Below are 19,959 nucleotides of genomic sequence, written 5' to 3'. Positions count from 1 at the left end.
TTCTGCTTTACTTTCAATGGTTGAAAGACTGCAGTGACGAAATTCCCATATTTATTGAAATTTGATTCGTACTTCTGACTAAACCCTTCCGTTCGGTGCTACATTATCAAATGTCGCCAATCTGCATGATCTATGATTGCCCGGACTAACGACTTCATTGATTCAATCGATTCAAGCGATTCTTTTGTTTATAGACCTCCTGCCTTCATTGTATCTTCTTTTGTGTCCTTAACATTATTTGTATTCATGCTTCCTTTTGGAATCTTGGGAGAAAACAAACTGAAATAAAGTCGAGAGCAGGCATTGCAGCAAATTCAGGGGAAGGGTGAAAATAAACAAGTATTCACATGTTGTTGTCTCTCACCCTAGGTAAACTTTAGTATTGCAAAGATGAGTCGGTGTTCGCTCACTGGAAAGAAATTCAGTCTACTGAGTCGAGGAGGGAGTAGCTGCTCACAGGTATTACAGTAGAAGAGAACCTGAGAGTGTTTCTCACCCACCACAGCCTTGACGTGAACTGGATATGTCAGCTTTTAAAGGGCGAGGAGTCGAAGATGGATTCTGGCAACAAAACAGAAGAGTGGAGAAGAAAAACATATAATAGCATACCTTTAAATGGTTAGTTCACTAAAAAAATGCCATTCATTAATTACACAAAGCTATCATATAACTTGAGAAGACTAAAACTTTTAATTTTAGCTTATATTATTTAGAAATTCCTTGTGTGTGTTTCAAGGCCAAAGAAAAGTCACACAGGTTCGGAACGACACAAGGGTAATCAAATAATAAAGCGTTCTTTGTTGTTGTTTTGTTTTTGTTTTTTTGGGTTGAACTATTCCTTTAAGCTCTCCTTTTCACATCCTGCTCTGTAATTATCAGAGATCTGCAGGGTGCCATTTGATGGTATTGATTTGTGTGGCCAGACATCAGATCCCACACAAACACGCACGTACATACACATACATACGCTTTGTGCCTGTTTTGTGAGAACGCCTCAGGCCATCAAGTCATTATCTTTTGGAATCATCATTCCCCTTTCCCCTCAGCATAAACAGGAAACTCTGAGAAGGGCAAAATAAATGCAAACCACAAAAACCCTAATGTATGAAGCAGCGTATGCATATTCACACGTGTGTAGGTGGATGTTTCGACAGTGCATGTCTATCAAATGCACCATCACAACAACATCTTCTATTAGTTATTAATTATTCCGGAGACGTCCAAAGGAGTTATTTAATTTCAGACAGGTACATAGATTTTCAGACCAATTTCAGCTTGTCATTCTTAAAAAAAAAAGAAAAAAAAAAAAAAAAAAAAAAAAAAAAAAAATATATATATATATATATATATATATATATATATATATATATATATATATATATATATATATATAGGTGGCCAGCTGGGAAGCCTGTGTGTTATTTCAGTTCTTTTCATTATTTGGCTCCCAAGGCTATGATGGAAAACGGGTATTCTTCGCCCAGACATGTTCAAAATTCTCTGATGCAGAGTCCTAGTAAAGTATAAACTCTGAGTCTTTTGTCACAAATCCAGGTCATCTCATATCCCTTTTTGTTAATTTGTATTATATGCTTCAATTGTAATTAGCTTTTACAGGATTATTAATTTGAGGTTTAATCTAAACATCAAATAAATGCTGAATGCTTCATTCATCAAACTTCAACTTTCTTTTCATCAAAGAATCCTGAAAAAAAAAGTAGCATGGTTCCCTGGTTCCCTGTGTTATTGTTGTTGAAAATAATGTTATTGTTTTTACTATATTTTTGCTTAAATATATGTATTCATTTTGAGCACAAAATACTTATTTCAAAAACATAAAAAAATCTGTTTGACTATTTAACTATTATTAACTATTATAATTATTAATTTTTGACAGGAGATAAAAAAAGAAGAATCCCGGAATCAAGTTAATATCAGTATCAGAATTGTTAGTCTCTAAGTGAAGTACCTGTCAGTTTGTAACTTGAAATGCTCCTTCTCTTTTCAGTCAACTGAATGGCTACACTAGTGCAGGGAAAAAATCTGTGACCTTGAGCTCCTTTCAACTCAAAGAGGCTTTTAGGAAACTCAAGCCTGATATTTATGCTACGTTTGATAAGGACTCATGGCCCATGACCAATCCCTCTCCGGTAGGTTATCGGAGTGTTATACAGGCCAGCGATGACTCCTCCGAATGCACCTCACACGTACTTCACACCTTCTAAATCAGGACAGATTCTGAGCAATGGTTGCCACAGTTCAACCCCGGGCATTTTAATTAAGCTCAGTGCTGTTATTCATTCACTTGTTTGATTTCTCTGACAGTTTTCCGAGTGCTATTATAAGCTGATGTCTAGGCTGTCTTGTTTCTCTCAAATAATTTTAACTCTGTAACTGCTTAGACCTGCATGAATTTCCATGCTAGTGCTAGTTTGGCAGAAGAGTATGGCAATGTACTATGCTAATAGAAATGTGTTTAAGCTTCGCTAGTTTATGGTCATTTTCGAGGCTTGAAGGCTATGCTCCAAAATTATTCATTTTGAGCTCTGAAGGTCTAGAAAGACATGAGGGTGAGTAATTGATGATAAAGTTTTATTTTAGTGTTCTATTACTTTAAAATTGGGTTTGATTACATGCAGAAATATACAATTATAATAAATAATTATAATTCTTACAGCACTTTTACTGTAAGCTCCAGCTATTGCCTTTTGCCCGCAGCAGAAACACTTAACCCACATGACTACTGTACGTTGCAAACCTCTCCCTGTCAGGCATTGCCATTTGATAGAAAACCACTAATCTGTATTTGTAATTAGACTTAAGAGCATGATGATAATGAAAAAAAAAAAAAAAAAAAAAAATCTCGCTAAATTGGTTAATGTAAAGTAAAGTAAAGGTAAATTGTAATGTAAATGTCTGATAAAAAAAGAATAATAATAATTAATAAATAAATAAATAAATAAATAAAAAATCACTAAATTCTCAAATAATGCCTGCCTTGATTAATGGCTTCAACAGCAAAATAGTTTTCCTTATTTTGTTAAATAAATTAGCATGTTTTGGATATTATGGGAGATAATCTGCGCTCTAAAATCTGTTTGAGTTTTAGAGGTTTATGAAAATCAATTAAGGTGCTTTTGTTGCGTCTCCAAAGACTCCGAAATACAAAATAGTGGGTTATAGCTTCTCCATAAACCAAAACGACACAAAACACATTTGTGGTGTGTTTAATGTTTACTGTGCTAATTAGCAGGGGTTTAATTGCTGTTTGGAGAGATATTTAAACTTTGTTCACCTCCGAAACTTACTGTGAGAGCTTATTGTAGTGAATCGCTTTTTGTTTAACTGAAACTACGACAATGAAGCTCTAGGCTATATTGCTGTGGAAATCTTTCAATACACATATTAGCCAAATTTCCAATGATAAAGAAGTGCATCTTAAAGAAATAGCAGCATATGTGAAAATGTTGCGGTCGAAACACCTCATGATATTCAAAAATGAAATTTTTTGTCTCCTGTGGGAAAGAAAAGAAGGATATTTCCTAGTTCTTTACCTTTCAAAAATGAGGGCTCACTTTACTCTGTCGAACCCCACTGAAAACTGAAATCGAATTTTTTTTCTTGTTTACAATCTTCCACGTCATTTATGCATTTGTGATTGCAGTTTTCTCTGCATGTTACATCATTATACCTGTAGGTGGCAACAAGTGACTTTATGAATGAATCACTAAATCCTTGAATCATTTATTCAACCGAATTGTAAAAAACTCATGATTCGTTAAATAACGAAACCAGTCGTTGAATCATTTACTTAACTTATACGTTCAAAATCACTGATTAATTCAGAATGCCAATGTTGTGTTGTTTGGAGACATGCGATCATTCATATTTACAATGACAGAGAATAAAATAACCGTGAATATGGTGTCTAAAATGTAAGTAACTCAATATCAACTTCTTGTTTTTTTTTTTTTTTTTACTTTTATACACAATGTCACAATATCAGGCAATATTGTGTCAGAACAGCTGTTTCCATGCATACCAACAACAGCAATACATTTGTTTATTATGAATCTGTCCATAATGAGAATTTCTTGTTTTGCTTTGGATTGGAAATAGCATTCGTCACTTTTGTTGTATGAAGTCTTTCAAAGTCTAAGGTTCAGAACTCTACAAAATGTTCCCATTTAACCCAACCAAAGACAGTGTGAACGTTCAGTGCCCCTCACAGATCAGCATCTTTCCCAAGGAGTGATGAGCCATGTAGTACAGTCTGTGATTTTAATCGGATGAGATGGCAGGGGCAGTGTTTTTTTCTTTTTCTTTTTCTCTTTTTCTTTCTTATATATATATATATATATATATATATATATATATATATGGGGGGGGGGGGGCATATTCAGGACCCATAATCCCTCAGAAAGTGTGGGTGGATGGGAACTTGCTGTAGGGGTTGAAAACGCGGGTGATTAATTTCATGGTTTATTTATCTTTCCCATTCATAAATAAATAAACACTCATCACAATTGACTTACTACGACAACTACGACAACCAGTCAGAACCTTTTTCAACAAAAACATCGACCCTGCTGGTGGAACACTAGGCCTCTAGGGTTGGAGAATGATCACATCTCTCTGAGATCCACAGACTTTTTCTTAAAAAAACAAAAGAGACTGTTTAAACAAAGGAGACTGTTTCTAAGCAATACCTGAAAGAATATAACACAAAGTCGGCAACCGAAAATCTGCAATTGCGTATGCAGTTTATAAAGGTAAAAACTCTCCTCAAGTTGTTCTCCTCCTGAGTGCTGGGAAAAGTACTGAGAGCTTCCCGTGAACTTTGTTTTTATCAGTGTGCTTTGTGGCAAGCAGACAACCTAGACAAACCCTGCAATTTCCAGACTGCAACAGAGCCAATGTCAATTTGAGAGAAAAACGCAGGAAAGGAAAATACAATAAACGAAAGAACATATAGGTTCAATTGCAATTCAAAAAAAGGTTTTATGTGAGCTATGTGAAATAACATTCTGTTCATATATGCTAGGGTAGAAAGTTTGACAGAAGGTTTTTAGTTTTAGAGGTGCAGCATACTGAAAGAGATGTTTCGCATGTGAACATTAGGACATACAGATGGAATCTTGAAGCCTTAAGCCGTTCATCTGCAAGAGGTTAATGCAAGATGGGGTCCCACTGGGTCCACATTGAGAGTAAAGTGGATAAAGTGTGTTGATCCCTGCTGGGTAAAAGGATCCAGCTCGGCATGCCACTCCGGACTCTGAGGAAACCAGGGAGGATTATTGAAAACCAGGAGCTAGAGCTTCAACATCAGGTACTGTAGACAAGGATTAAGCATCTAAATTAGCTTTATACTTTCCGAGCTGCAGCCAACTGCTCGCTAAAGTTTGCATGGAGTTCATGAAGTCTGTGAATGTGTATGGCCTCCTAGAAGTGAGTATGGAAGTAAGGGGATGCGACACTGCTGGATTACTTCTGTGTTGATGTAATGTGCAAGCATTGACAGTTATAATAAGATAGTAAGATTTGGATGCTCTGATGTAAGACATGAGCTGATGCAGTTCACACCATTTACTTGTAGGCAAAAATCTACACTCTAAAAAACGCTGGGTTGTTTTTTCAACCCAACTGCTGGGTTGAGGCCGTTTGATAGGACTTTGGGATGATTTAACCCAAGTTTGGGTTGAAAATACCTTTCTTTTTTAACCCAGCGGGGTGGGTTGAGGACGCGGACGTGAAGGAGAGCACGCACGTCACGTCAAAATCGTACGTCTCCAGTGCGAGCAGCCGCCATTTTCTCAGCGTGATAGAAGCGAGTGAAAGACTATGGTAAGTAACGTTAAATATTCAAAATGTAAAGTTATCTTTTATTGTTTACCCGGTTGTATGAAAGGCGGAAACAAAGGAGCTTAACGTTATATACGTTATATATAAAAAAAACGGACGCGGTTTTCGCCTCGGACACGGAGGTCTTAACTGCCTCATGTAACGTTACTGAACGTCTGTGAATGTATTTTGTCATATTTACATAAGATTTTACATTATCTGTTCTCTTTGAGGCGTTAACAGACGGTTATGGTCATGGTTACGCTCATGTGAATTTGTATTTTTTTTTCGCGGTTAAACTGAATGTATGTTTGTCTCCTAAAGGATTGTGTAGTAAAGATTAGCATAATTATTTAGAGGCTGTTGAAGTGGTAACTGTTAAAAGTATGTTTTACATGTAATATTTCAGACTTGTCCAGCTCCTGTCTTCATTGTCCTCGCGCTGAGAGTTAAAGACACAGAAGCTGTTTGTGTGAGGAGTCACAGACCTGTGTGAGGATGAGGAGGAGGTGTTCTTCTGAAGAGAGGGACAGACGGTTTAAGGAGAGTAAACTTCAGAATAACATCAAGTTATCTTTATTTTTACTAAGACTAAAATAATGTGTGTGTTTTTTTTAGATGTTGAAATCCAGAGACAAGATAACTTCATTCTTTTGAGACTGATGTGAGTTAAATTATTATTACTTTTTTTTTTAGAAAATTAATGTTTCTGTTGTGTCCTGTCTGTTAACTTCACATTTTGATGCAAAAACAGTGTGATTTTATATATGTATGTATGTATATGTTAATATTTTATTGAAGCCATTGATGTCCCTCTTTGCAGAACTCAAACTAACTGGAGTTAAGGACACAGAAGTCTGCTTGTGTGAGGAGGTGGTTTTCTCAGCTTCTTCTGAAGAGAGGGAAATATAGTTTAAGGCAAGTAAACTTCATAATTTCATGTTATCAGTTTTTTTTTTTTTTTTTACTAAGAGTAAAATAATGTTTGTTTTTTTGTTTTTGTAGATGTTAAAAGCAAGAGACATGGGAGAGCATCATTCCTTTGAGATTTTATGTAAGTTATTTTTAGAAAATAAATTTTTCTGTTGTCTCCTGCCAGTTTACTTCACATTTTGATGCAACAACAGTGTGATTACGTGCTCATTTCATTAAGACCATTGATGTCTGTGTTTTTTATTGCAGAACTCAAACCAACTTTGGAGTTGTCTGATTTGGAGAGTCATTATTCTTGGTCTTCGCTCTTAGAGGTAAAGTTCACACAAAAAATCATTTACTTGCCCTCAAGTCATTCCAAACCTATAAGACTTTTGTCTGTCTTTACAACATAAATTAATATATTTTTAGTTTTCTCATAATATTTGTTAATCCATTTATAGTTTAGATAATCAGTATTTTCAAGCTTCATAAATATAGAGTTATTGTAGAAGTAAATTCTGATATTTATATATGAATACATCTTAAATTATATGATAGCAAACATGTATGTTCAAAATAAAATACTGGTCTCCCAGACCAGCAATGGAGGACACAAAAAGAGAATATTAAATATATTCATATGTTTTCCAAAAAATGAGCAGATTTTGTATGAGTCTGGAAAAACATGAGGAGAGTAAATTATAAACATTTTAATTATTTGGTGAACTAACGGTTTGAAGAGCAGCCCTCCATGTACGTGAATATTGTGAGGTATGTGAATGTCATGTCTGTTTTAATGTTTCAGTAAATAAGCTTTCTGAAAGCAATATTTATTCAAACAGTATTGCATGTCCTCACACTAGTGCTGCCATTATAGCATTCTGGAGCGCTGTGGTGGACTGAGACATTAAACAACCGCACAAAGTGTTGAAACTTTAACACCGATTATTTACCTATCCTTACGGATGTGAATACACCTCTACCTGAAAATGGATAGTTTAATTAAATGTTTAATTTTTTCAAATGTGTTTCTCTTAGGCCTCTGATGAAGAGCAGGCGGTGACTGGGATGAATGCTGGTCAGAGAGGAGAATCTTCTTTCCCCTAAACAGCACTGGTTTTAAAGGAGGACGCTGCCCTGGATGATGTAGAAGATGTCAGATGCTGTGCTGATGGGGCTTCTTCATGATTACATCAGTTATGCTTAAGAGATCATGAAAATTGACTGTGATGCATGATCTGTATTCATGGACTATGAAACAAACTGTAAGTGTATAATTTTGTTTTAAAAAAAAAAAGTTAAATGCTTTTTCTGTGTTGTTTAGTAGAAGAGTTTACACTCTGTCATTCATACACCTGTCACTTTCTTTCACACACACACACACACACACACATGCGTCTGTTAAATGTTATAATATCAAAGTTAATGTTGTGATTTATTTGTGTACTGTCATGCCAGAATAGTTGGAAAAAAACCTAACTAATTGTAAATTTATTGTATGTGTTTTCGTATATTTTTATACAATATATACAATTGAACAAAGTCCAATTTGATTTTAAGTTATATTCATCAAATGTTCAATGCTTTGTTTATGAACTCTGTAGCTGTTAATGCCATCCTTTTCTGCATTTCTTCTAACATGTTACTTTTTGACTTTTCTCTTGTTTTTAATAAATATTTTCCTTTTGGTAATTATTATTTGTGTGTAAAAGTGATATTTAAAATGAACAACATTTGTAGGTTTAATGCCTAGCTCAATTTGGGTTAATTTTAACGTAGAAATGCATTGTTTCCCCACATGGCTGCACTCTGCGAGTTTATTTTCTGCCAGCAGGAGGCGCTAAGAGCGAGAGAGGTAGGTTTCTCCGGTAACGGCTGCAGAGCGGTGCTGAGCTCACAAACGCTGCCTTATCAAGCACATGCGAAATGATATCGAACATTTTCTAAATACAGTAGTTTTCCTTCTGAAATACACTGATAAAAAAAACACCCGCTCTGTTTTTTTAAAACCTGCAATATAGTCATTTTAAACCATAAAAAAGGCAACCCAGCAGGCTGGGTTAAATATGATAACCCAACTGGTTGGGTTAAAACAACCCAGCGCTGGGTTCGTCCCTTTTTGACCCAGCGCTGGGTTGTCAAAATAACCCAAATTGGGTTGTTTTCAACCCAGCAGCTTTTAGAGTGTACTGTTGTGAAATTTAAAGCTTTTTTTAAACTTCAATAATTGTATTTTATCTGTACACAATTGTAAATGGATTACAAACAGGCTATACTTAATTATGATGAAAATCCCTGAGATGGCTTGAAGAACACTGATAAATGATGTATTGTCGATGCTGACTGTTTGTTATCTTTATGTCACATATTCAAAAGTTTCTATCTTCTTTTTATTCAGTTAAAGAGGCCTTTGTCCATATTAGGGATTTCCTTGCGTGTCATGAGTTCTATTGCTTCTGTGATGCATATGTGGAGTTTCTGCACTAGGGCGCCCTCTGGATTCCAGGATGAATGAAATAGACATAACATTTGTTTATAGCGCTCAATAAGACCATTCCTCCTATATTGGGTAAAAAATAGGAAAAAAATATACTTGTTTCAAAATAAATTGTGAGTAGTAAAAGAAAAAAAAAAAAAATAATTGGCCAAGCCATCAGAATAATTAAGTTCCTTGTATGAACGTGATTTAGAATTGTGTGTTGCATTATTTTCTCCCGAACACAATGGACGCCAGAGCAATAATGTATCAAAGTAAGTGTATTTTGAATTGTAAAATGTAGTAATTCTGCATTTTGTAATGTGTGCAGCCGCATGTCACACTGACATCTTTCCGGAACACAACAGCAAACGTCCGCATTCCGGAGAGCAGCTTCATTGCACACGCTGACATGGTCACAGACACCTTCCTGTCTCCACCCCTTGATCTCATTCTGCTGAGATTGAACACCTCCAAGTCTCATTCGATTTCACTCTGATAAAATCACTCCCGGGAAACCAGCTCTCACGATGAGCCACATTATTCTGCGACACAAAAGCACCAAGGTTGTACCAGCCTTATTATGCTGCTTGATCTTCTACGGAGCTGTTTAAGACGGGAATAAAGACATCGATCAATTAGCTAAACAATGTCTCGACCAAAATAACCTGGATTTCTGACTCCTTTGACAGGGTTTGTTCGCAAATCTCAATTAAGTAATGCTAATGCACGCACATCCTGACTCGAGCTCGGCTCGAAGATTAATCTTTTCTGCCAATCTAAAAATTCCAGTGAGCACCTTTTCTGCATCAGTACATTAAAAGCGCATAAATCACTAAACGTGTCCAGAAAAAGAGTGTATCAGATTTCATAGCTTTTGGGACATTTCAGCTAATTTAGCAGGCTTTGTTCATGACTCAAAGATGATGAACCTGCAGTGATTTTCTAGTCTCACACAAACATCTTAAAATATTCTCCTGTTTGAGTGTGAATTAAAGTTTGAACAGGGGGTCTAGGAAACAGATATTTCTTAGCATTCCCATTTAACTCAATGACAGTTGCTTGAAACTACAACCTGGATGCTGTCAAATTTTTACCTTTTCTTAGTAGAGGCCATTTGTAATGTACTATAGCGTAAGCTTATTGACTATGCATTTAGCTTAAAAAAAAATATGTTATATGTGTAATCTGTAAATTTATTGTAGTTTATCCACCTTATTTGCTATGCCCCATGATTCTTTTTGCGAATTTGATGGGTGTAATTTCAATTAATCTGTAAACGCTCAGTGAAAGGCTCACTCTTTGAACGCAATAATTAAATATGACATTTTAAAGTGTAAAAGCTTAAGCAAGATACTTTCTACAGATCATGAATAATTACAAAAGTGTTATTCTTTCCACAGCAATATTGGACAGGTAAAATATCACTGTAGTATACATATATATATATATATATATATATATATATATATATATATATATATATATATATATATATATATATATATATATATATATTCACACACACAGTATTATAACATTTGTTGCCTTACTCAAAAGTGCTCATTATCTTCAGCGTTGCATGATACTATTTTGAAATGATTAAAATTATAAAAAGCTAAATTAAATAAATTTTTTATTAAAAACATTATTTTAACAATGATTTGACAGGAATTTTTCTCAACCCTTTCCATTTATCACTGAAAAAAAAGAAAGAAAGAAATGTTCCCTGCCATTTCTTAGAATTTTTATTTATTTATTTTTTTGTGAAATGCACTATTAATTTCGGAGTATAAATGGTTTCCACACCATTTTTCTTTTTAGTGCAGAAAAAACTGAAATAGTATTTTCTCGTACTGCACTGAAGTAAAACAAACCCCTTGAAAGTAACAATTTCACACTCTTCTGCAAACAAAATTTCCCCACACAACGGAGGCATTTCTGGGAATGTTCCATATTTCCAAATCTGGTGTGTTTACACCCAAATCAAGGTTAACTGCTTCATCGTTTGCTCGTTTGTCTCCACTCAACCCTGGAATGAATGACACACTGGTGTTTCGAGGAAACCAGTGGCAGCAGCTGGTGAAACCATTGCTTTAAATCACACCGGACTTCAAATGCGGCTAAAATGGCTTGATGGCCAACAGGGTCAATTTACCAACTCTCTTCCCCACCTGCTCGATTTACACTCTGTTCTTCACAAAATGCATTTTCACAGCCTTTTTCCTCAGTCGGCCTGACCACATCTAATCTCCTGTTCCATTGAACAAAAAGCACTGAAAAAACAGCTTCTTAGCTACATTTTTCTTTTTTTAGCACTAGTTTGTGTATTTATACCATGCACTGGCAGAGATCAAGGGCCTTTTTGCCAGCAGGTTTTGTGTGTGTGTGTATTTCCTCTCTGCTGTTATTTATATTCTGATAGTGCAGAGAAGGAACCTCTTACGCTGACTCAAATAGAGAATATGCCTTCCAGCTATTTCTGCGTTTCCAACCCTTGTGCATGTATGCCAGTCCCTCGTGTAGTTGTTGCTGTACTGTATTTTTCAAACAGGATTTCATGTGTTTGTATAGATGCCGTCACTTTCTGGCACACTGGCCAATGTAAACGTGAAGATTTCACTTGTTCTTTAAGCTTTGAAGGGTCGCTACCCCTTGCGACGGCTCTCTGGATTGTAATATATGTTTTCGCTTGACAAAACCTTCAAGTATGTCATGTCTTTCTGTTCGCGCACAAGTTCAGTCGTACACAACATTTTATGGCCCCGTCATAGGGACTGGATCGATAACAGTCCAACTCACAATTTAATTGCAAAAGGACGCGAGGAGAGGAGAGTCCTTGATGGCTCTGGAGAATTCTTTTATGATGGGACAAACCTTGGCTAAAGAGACGATGCCATACAGAGAGCCGTCACGAATGGAGCGCGCTCCGCAAAGATTGTTTTTCACAGATTATACAGTGAGGTTGTTACGAGCCTTTTAAAATAATGCCACTCTGTGGAATTTCTTATTTAACAAGCAATTCATGTAGTCACCCATCTGGCCATTTTTCCTGTATGCCAAAACACCCTTTTTTGCTTCCTTCAATTTGCTATTCCGGTGTTGTGAAATTGACAGTGCAGTTATTCGCTCATTATGACTACAGGGGCTGTGGCTTGGGATTGCTCACTAGATGGATTGCTTTGCCTGTTACCTTGAGGCCTTTATACACAGGGAAATTATTTATTTTGGCTGGGCGTTAATTAAAATGAATAACATCATTTACACTGTGTTATTGGGGTATTTTTAATCTGTGTTTTACTTTAGAAGCTGATTACAGTATAGAGAGACAGTATGATTTGTGTGATTTGAGGTGAAGAATCAACCTAAGTGATATTTTTATCAGATTTTAATGCTATTTTGAATATGGGATTGCATTTTAATTCAAATGTAGGTCTTTCCCTGGCAAAGTAGCTAGGAGTTGACCCCGCATGACTATATAGAATGTAGCTGCCTGGGGAAAAAATAAATAAGAAAAATAAGTGTTTTTTTTTTTTTTTTTCTTTTCTTTAATTTGACCAACAACGAGTCTATGTATATAAAAATAAATACAATTAAATACATATTTAAATCAGTCAATCAATCAATCAATCAGTCAATCAATCAATCAATCCAAAATGCGATTTGGATTGAGTTGGAATTTTCTTTTTCTTCTGTTGGAATTTATTAATGATTTGTTTGTATTCTAAATAGCAACCAAATATATATATATGTATATATATATAAATACATATATATGTGTGTGTGTGTATATATATATATATATATATATATATATATATTTATTTATTTATTTATTTATTTATTTATTTATTTAATTATTTATTTATTTAATAATAATATGTAATAACAATAACAATAATTCTTCTTATTATAACTACTACTACTAGTAGTAGTTGTAATAATAATAGGTTATAATATTAATACTAGCACTGATAATATTTATATATTAATCAAAAATGATATATGTACAACCGATATATGTACCACTATATATATATATATATATATATATATATATATATATATATATATATATATATATATATATATATATATATATATACTGCATACACACACATACTTAATAATTGCAGTTAATACAATAATATATGTACTTTTTATAATACATTATTTTAATAATAAGAATAATAATTACAATAACTAATCATTGTATTTATTTATGTTATGTTTATTATTTATTTTATACATGTAGTCCATGGAATTACAATAAACATTACAATAAATCCCTGTCTTCTAAATAGACTAAAACTCACATTATTGATCAGTAAAACATGCTTTTAGAAAAAGAGAAATCTAAAAGGTTTAATTACCGTCCTAGATGTTAGACGGGTGCTTGTTTTTCTTTCTTCCTGTTTTTTTCCCCCTCCACTAACAAGTGTTTTACTAGCAAAAATAACCCTTAGATATCATCCACTGAAGAATGAATCGTCCAAGACTCCAATAATTGTTCATCTTGGTCTGTTTTATTAAAATCCGTACTTCACAATTTTGTTTATATGACTTGATATCGATCTCATAATTACATACTGCCTTAAAACACAATGCAATACATATTAAATTGACGACAGTGACGAACAGGAGAACGTTTCTATCCATCATTGAAAAATAGAGGATAAGATGCTATTATGTTCTTCTAACACCTGCCGAAAGCACAGCCTTGGTAACCCGAATGCAGAAAAAAATAGACTTGATGGTATATAAGATCATAGGGGCGGTCAGGGGTCGTGCTCTGCGATTTGTAGGTGCCTTTCCGAATAAAACATGATGGAAGAACTATAATAAATGTTCAATCATTATCATGACCTTTGACCATTTCATCATGTTCTTTGACCTCTCACCCTGCTGTTTCCTGTATGCCTCAGCAGGTGCCTTAAACAGTAAAAAAAAAAAAAAGAAAAGATATATACTTTTTCAGCTTCAGCTGGCTTCCTCCTTTAAGAGACAGCTTGCATGTGGAGATAAGAAATTGCTGGCTGGATCAGTTGCAGGTTACACAATGTATCAATACGGCATGTTAAAATCAGATCCCAGGTTAAAATATGGATTCAAGGTTAAGTTAATAGTCAAGCCCAGTTTGATTTTTATGCTCTGCAGTTTGAGGCATAATTTAAGTATCTGCTTGATTCTTAAAATATGCCTTAACAGTTTTTCTCCATTAACACATAATTGTTGGGGGTTAATCGAGAGGTCGCATCAAATTTGTCACTCACTTTATTTGTAACCACTGAGCTAATGTGCTGAAATTATGACTTCAATTACCAACCGTGCTGGCAGATTCACATTCGAGCGTCATAATGCCACCGAGCAACAAACAAGACGTTATATGAGAGATGACGGTTATCAAGTTTGCCTGAAATAAGCCATTACAAAAGTCAAGAAAAGACAAAACTTTTTTTTTTTTTTTTTTTTTTGCTTTTATCTAATATTATAAATTGATATATATATATATATATATATATATATATATATATATATATATATATATATATATATATATATATATATATATATAATCTATTTATGAAGTCCATTAAATAGGTTTCTGCATCTTTTTTAAACTGAAAATTAGGTGAGTTTATTTATATACATACAATGTTAAATGTCAGAGTGCTTTACCTTGGCATACTTAAGAAAATATATAATTAAGAATATAGTAAGGGAAAATATAAAGACATATTGTGAGTGATAAGTGAATTTTAGCTTGAACCAGGGTGCTATTCTGGTGCCTTTTTTTCAGCATTTTGTAGATACTGTGACAAACCACTGTCTGTACTTTACTGTATTTTATTATTTTGCAATATTTGAATTCAAATTACAAATGGATGCAATTTGGATTTGTTGTATTTATTAATCATTTGTTTGTAGTCTGAACAGCAACCAAATGCATACATTTATTGATTTTCATATCAAATGTATTTATTTATTCAAACACATTGTTCCAAATACAGAGCAAATCTACTGTGTTTAATCATATTATAATATTATTTTTAAAAGATTATATATGGATGTTGGTTGGTATAAATGTGATTTATTTCTTTATTATTATTTTTTTCTGTTTCTGTTTATTCATTATTTGTTTGTAACATGAACAGCAACTTAATGTAGTTATTTATTTACTTAGCTGTTCATACTACAGACAACTAAACAGATCTAAGACTCGTATGACAACTAAATTAATAATCCGATTTTTTTTTTTTGCTTCCTGTCTGAACAAATCCTGTATAACTGAATCCATAACTGCTTTTGTTAAATATTTATTATTCTCTGTTGTTTCCTTTCATTTTCCTTTAATTTTTATTAACAGGGGCAGTTCAAACTGGAAGTCTTGTGCTCTGATTGGTGGCTCATTCTCTTTGAGATTATAGGCAGTTTTTTTTTTTTTTTCTTGAATGGTGCTGAAATCAAACTGATATATTACCTGCTAACAACCTCAGAGTTCAGTGGATTGTAGTCTCTTTTAAAGAGCTTTCTAGTGCAAGTGAGTGATAAAAATACAGGAAGATTCCTAAAGACTCCTATACGTCGTGTGGTGCAACAGTTGACTGTGCTGCCATCCATTTGTTGGTCTCATGGACAGGGTTCATCCCTGTGCTCTTTGCACTCAACTATAAATCTTGGTCATCTTGGCCATTATTGTCTTAGTCTTTGTCACAACAATCACTGTCAGCCACTGTAGCAGATGCTACATGTGTTACTTTGAATATTGCACAGCTAACTCAATGCAATGCAACACGGCCACATGTATTTGAATCTATCCATCCATCCATTGAGATTTATGCAAAACTTGAGTGCTTGATTTCTATTGATCTACAGCATTTATTTTTATTTTTCATTTGGCAACCTTTGAAATGCACAGCATGTCTGCATTTGCAGTTATTTATTCCATAATCAGGCAGTAGTAAGCAGTAATGTGCAACCATTATGCAGTTGAAAATGCGCCTGGAAGCTCTTATAGTGCATTATGTGTGGGGTTTTTTCTTAGCAGAAAACAACTGGCTTTACACCCATACTCCAAACTTAAGTAGAAAAAGTCCTCCTTAATCCCCGAGATCCTTAGCAGTGACAAGATTCAAAGAGGCATGTTGTGTTGGCTTTTCATTTCTCTGCTGTGTATACTACTGTGCAGGTTCATAATACTAATTAAGATGCAACTTAGAATGTCATCGCCCAGCAGGAGAGAACCTTTAACACTAAAGCAGAGTCTTCCCTCACCACATCTGTACATAGATGTGCTGTGTGTATTTTACTTTTTTATGTATTGTTTTTTAATATGCAGCCCTTTGGTCAATGTTTTGGTTGAAATGCTGAAAAATTTCCGAAATTTCTTGAATGTTTCTGAAATTTACTGGAAATTGTCCACCTCTCAGCAACCCCATGTTTAAATCAATGTGTTACTGTTTTTTATTTTTTTTTTTTTTTATTTTTTTTTTTTTATAGACTGATTTCTGAGTGAACATATTTCAAAGTAAATCCTAAATTATTTATTTATTTTTTTGGAAATAATTACACAGAAAAGGCTAATAGTTATTATTATTATTATTATTATTATTACTAAAATCATTTTTACACACAACATTGTCTATGTAATGTACTATTTAAACTACTGAAAATCCGTTTACTTCTTTGTTACTGGTGTTGCCATGATGAACCTTTCCATTCCACAAAGTTATTTATAGTGGAAAAATGTTCTTTAGATTAACATTCACAATGCATTCTTAAAAATAACCAAAATTGCAAATAAAGAGTATTTATTTTTATTCCTCATTACAACACGATTGGCAGAATTTAATTTGGGTATGAACTATTTTGGGGTAAAAGCTCTCAGTAATGTCCTTGTCTGTCTTTTCACCCCTAGTGACCCCAGTGTAGGACAGAAAACCCCATACGATTATTCCAATGTAGCTTGATGAAGGTTCATAATAGAGAAATGAAGTCGGCTGCCAGTCTGTGCTGTAAATCAGAAGTGTGCTCTTCGATCACAGACCCTCTGGGCCAGAAGAACTCTTGGATAATTAGCACGATGAGAGATTAGACTGGATCAAAGTGGAGATTAAACAGGACGGCAAACACATCAATGCTTCTAATTAGCAAGTCTGTGAAATTTGCTGAATTGGTGCAAATATCATGGATGCCGTCGAGGTGCACTTATCATTCAATTTCTTTTTTACCCCTCGTTTCCAGGAAGCCCAAAATCACACAGAAGTGGTGAGAGGTGTGAGAAGCCTTCGTCTTAATTAGGAGAAATGGTGAATTATTATTTATGACACATGCTTTTGTGAGTCAGGCTTTTTTGGAGAGATTAGTAACCGTGATCAGTAATGTGCCGTTTCACAGCTGTGATGGCAATGAATCTTGAGTAATATGATCAAAAAAAAAAAAAAAAAATGGTACTAATGAACCGGCACAAACAGACATTTTTTTTTGTATTTTTAGCAAATATTTTTCAGTGTGTTAAGATGGATCTATCTATCTATCTATCTATCTATCTATCTATCTATCTATCTATCTATCTATCTAGTAAAATGTTCCAAAGACTACAGTATATTTATTCATGAATTATAAAATAATAATACATTTTATTTGTAATGCACCTTTCTTAATACTCAAAGCACTATATTATGTACAAACAAAATAACAAGTCAACCACAATTAAAATATCAAAGATAAAACCATAGTACCAGTCATAAATTAAAAGCTTCAGTAAAAAAATATATCTTCAGAAGTTGTTTTTTTTTTAAACAATCTAGTGAAGCAGCATTTCTAATAAACATAGGTAATGTATTCCATAACTTAGGCGCATTATAGGAAATTATATATATATATATATATATATATATATATATATATATATATATATTGGTGAACAGTATAATATGTTTATGTGTTTACTTGCAAATTGTGTATATATTTATATGTAATATGTATGGATGTGCAACATGATTTTTGGATGTGAGTGTGTCTGTGAATGTGTATGTATGATGTATGTATGTTCACTTCACTAACTGGCATGGAAATATGGATGCATGTGGCTTAGTCCTGCACTCATATACAGATCGTTTACAGGTTGTTGCAATTTTTTTATACCCCTATCATTTAATAGATACTGTAGGCAAGCTACTATATTTAGATAAATATTTAATAAACACACAAGGGGCAAAGCATGTATGAATGATATGCGTTCAAGCATCGATTTTCTCCATGCTGATTCCATATGATCCTGCTTCTTTTTTTTTTTTTTTTTGCCCCAAGTAAGCTGTCTGCTTCAGCAAGTAATGGTGATGTGTTCTTACAACCTCGAGAAAGGCAATGACAGAGACATGGTATCAGTGGTGTTTGCTGTATAAAGGAAATATGTCCGTCTTGAAGCATGCTGCATGGATATTGCATTATCCCACTTCCCTCACATGTTTAATTCAGCTGCTAGCAGCATTTTCACCCCAGGACAGAAAAACCGCAGCTGCTCTCATCCTCGTATCTGTATTTTCTGTTTTGGTCTAAGTGCAGAGATTATTCTGCTGCATGTAAAACGCAACCAGATGTTTCCTCGGTCAGGCAATAACAATGAGGTGTCCTGCAGGCTCTGTAATGTTGAACTCCTACCCTGTGCTCAATATGTTATGCTGTATAGCGATTGTTTTGGTGTGATGTTTGACCCCCTCCCCCACCTCTTAGTTGGAAACTCCCAGAAGATAGAAAGGACGTAAGGACTGAAGGGCGACAAAGATTTATTCTCTCACATGGAGAGTTGAAGGTACTCTTTGGTCTTTTTCTGAAGGACACAGCAACATTAGCCAGCACAAATAGAAAGGTTTTTAGAGGCAGCATTGCTGGAGGTCTCGGGATGTGTTTAATTTTGAGGTTTCCTCTTTGCATATTGCCACCGAAGAGTTGTTTTTAAGGTCATTGTCGCCTGGTGTGGTCTACTAGATCATTAGATGTGTTTGCTGAAGCATGTATCAGTATTACTAGTATATTACTTAGACTTAGGGATTTGAACAAACCCTTACTTAGGGGTGAAAACTGAGAACAGGTAAAATTGTAGTAAACTATAGCAGGGGAACACAGACTTCTTTAGAGATACAAGGGAGACTGTAGATTTATTTATTTATTTTATTATTTAATTCCCATTTCTTTCAGCTGCAAAAAGAAAATGCACTGGTGTATTTCGGTGACATTTCCGAAGAGGAAACAAAAAATACAAAGAGACAGCAGTAAGAAGAGAAAAATAAATAATGCATGTTTATTTCATTTTTATAAAGTATAAAGGTTTTGATTTATTTTTTGATTTATTTATTTTTAGTGAATCAAACACAAACTGCATGACGAGTGTAGTCTGATTCCTGAACGAATGACTCTTATTCTGAAAATTATTGTGACTCGAACACATATAGTATGACCAGTTTAGTCCAATTGATTCCCAATTGCATGATTCTTATTAGCCTGTTCTTTTTAGTGAATCAAAATGAGCCAATTAAATCAGTGTATCTGTGGACTAGTTATTCTAGTCATCTGATAATGCGTAGTTAACAATAAAGTGAATTTTATAGCATTTAAAGTGTTAAATTGACAAATTTAATACTACCTCACCGCATTTTTATTTGTTTAAAAGCAATTGTTTCTTGTTAGTCAGTCAGACATACAGCATTGACCAACACGAACTCACT

The 19,959-nt window shown here is 34.2% G+C and overlaps 2 long non-coding RNA genes across 3 annotated transcripts in view; both read left to right on the top strand.

Annotated features, from left to right (window-relative positions):
• The window catches only part of LOC127946738 (uncharacterized), a 109,313-nt gene extending 100,861 nt beyond the window's left edge, over positions 1-8,452 (top strand). The window contains exons 1-3 of one of the 2 annotated variants that reach the window (XR_008151155.1): positions 6,804-6,895; positions 7,024-7,088; positions 7,795-8,452. This is a non-coding gene — a long non-coding RNA (uncharacterized LOC127946738). Of the gene's footprint in view, positions 1-6,803; positions 6,896-7,023; positions 7,089-7,794 lie in introns of those variants that run through there. The other variant, XR_008151156.1, reaches the window with a different exon arrangement.
• LOC127946737 (uncharacterized) lies at positions 5,711-6,760 on the top strand. Its single transcript, XR_008151154.1, has 3 exons — positions 5,711-5,844; positions 6,251-6,505; positions 6,665-6,760. It is a non-coding gene; the product is annotated as an uncharacterized LOC127946737 (long non-coding RNA).
• Positions 8,453-19,959: the final 11,507 nt, after the last annotated feature.

Source organism: Carassius gibelio, chromosome A25, assembly GCF_023724105.1.
Source record: "Carassius gibelio isolate Cgi1373 ecotype wild population from Czech Republic chromosome A25, carGib1.2-hapl.c, whole genome shotgun sequence".
Classification (NCBI taxonomy): Eukaryota; Metazoa; Chordata; class Actinopteri; order Cypriniformes; family Cyprinidae; genus Carassius; species Carassius gibelio.
Note: the sequence above shows the minus strand (reverse complement) of the source record. Positions and strands in the feature narration are given on the sequence as shown.